Genomic DNA, 1,996 nt, shown 5'->3' with positions numbered 1-1,996 from the left:
AGGTCGTTTCTAATGTGGCTCTTAACCAAACAATTCATCTGCCAACTTTTTATCCAAATCCGCAGAATAAAGGGGAGAGAATTCTGCATTCCACAGACAGCTAAGATTCTACTTGAGGAAGACTAAAGCTCTAAGAAAAACTGAGCAATTACTAGTGTCATATGCTGCAGGATCAGAAGGAAAGGCTATTTCAAAGCAGATAAGCCATTGCATCCATTTCTGCTACTTGCACCATGGCAAACCTGTGCCCTAGGGCATTAGGTCTCACTCCACCAGGGCTGCAGCTACTTCATCAGCCTTTCTCAAAGGAGTACCAACCAAGGACATTCTAGACACTGCTACTTGGAGTTCTGTTCACACCTTTACAAAGCATTACCATTTGCCTCTCTACTCTAAGTCCAGGGCCGGCTTTGCCACTGCAGTGCTGCAGGGCCTTGTAGCCTCACCTAATACTGTTTAGCTCCAGCCTCCCATCCATAGCTTTGGGATTCTACCCAAATGTAATGACTGCAACAGTGAAACACGAAGAACATAGTACAGTTGTGTACACTTACCATAGAGATGTTTGAGTGTATTCACTGTTGCAGTCCAGGTTACCCTCCCGCCATCCCCCTGTCATTCTATAGTTTATCTTTCCTTCTCTATCTTCTACAAGCAACCTATGTGGTGTAGTTGCTTGTAGATGAAGGTCAAGTATGTATATATATAAGCCCTTTTCATAGCCTGAAAGGCAGGAGGAGGGATAGGAGCCTGGAATATATATATATCTGGGGCAAGAAAAACGAATGAAAATGGCATTGGCTGCATGTTTTATACCCCTGATGACCTGACGTCATGGAAGAGAAGAAAGCAACTGACGCAGGACCCAAGACTTTGGAATTCAGGCCGACTGAGGGCAACCTCCCAGCAGATTGCCCAAATGTAATGACTGCAACAGTGAATACACTCTAACATCTACATTTATGGTAAGTGTACACAACTGTACTTTCCAGGCTCCTATCCCTCCTCCTGCCTTTCAGGCTATAAAAAGGGCTTTCGCCACTGCTTCTTCTCATGTGGCTTCTGGGTTATTGAAGTCTTCCCCTGTGACCCCAGATTTCTCAGTTCAGCCACCTACCTCTACCCCTGGACAGCATGCATCATGGTTGCAAGATTTGCCTTCTAAAGATACTCCCTTTTCCAAGTCCTTCTCAGATGTTCCCACTGAAAAGCCCTTTCAGAAAAGATTGTGTATGAGGAAGCACCTTGATTCTCTGGAAGAATCCGTCACAGAAGAGACAGATTTCGACAATGAGCAGGGTTCTCCACGGTCACTCCAGAAGACATCTCTGTTGGAGACATTCTGTAGATCCTAAAGCAGAGGGGTGATTGGAATTCCAAAGACCCATCCTCTGAGGAATCTGTGTACTTGCAGGCCTTTGGTACACGCCCATCTACTTCCTGGGTGACCCCGCCCGCTGACCTAATTAAACTGATTGCTCAGTGGGCTTAGAAGGCTCCTGACTCTGTGAAACCAGTCCTCCGTAGACTTAATAAGATACTTACTGTCCCAGAAGACCAACCACATTGGACTAAAGGTTTAGTAGTAGATGTCATGGTGGTAGCAGCTGCCACAAGAAAAGAACTAGCTGAGGAAAGTTCTACTGTCCATCCCCCAAACCAAGAGTCCAGAGAGATGGATAGATTTGGGAAGTGGGTATATGCATCATCGACCTTCTCCATCAGATCCTTGAACTTCTTGGCACACTTAACCAGGTTCCAAAGGGATCTAATCAAGGCTCTGTCAGATATTCTGGCAGGAGCTGTGGATGAGGGGATCCAGGAAAAAGTGGCTTCCCAACTAACTACCCTGAAGTCCATCTCTAACTCATTTGTGAAGCTTATCGCACATGTGGCCAAAGAGGTGACCAGGTCAGCAGCTTCAGGCATTACAATTTGGAGACACACTTGGATGTGCCTGTGCGAGTTTGTAGAACCATTCAAGTCTTCCTTTGTC

Source organism: Protopterus annectens, chromosome 4.part1, assembly GCF_019279795.1.
Source record: "Protopterus annectens isolate FY-2018-M chromosome 4.part1, PAN1.0, whole genome shotgun sequence".
In the NCBI taxonomy this organism is placed as follows: domain Eukaryota; kingdom Metazoa; phylum Chordata; order Ceratodontiformes; family Protopteridae; genus Protopterus; species Protopterus annectens.
Note: the sequence above shows the minus strand (reverse complement) of the source record.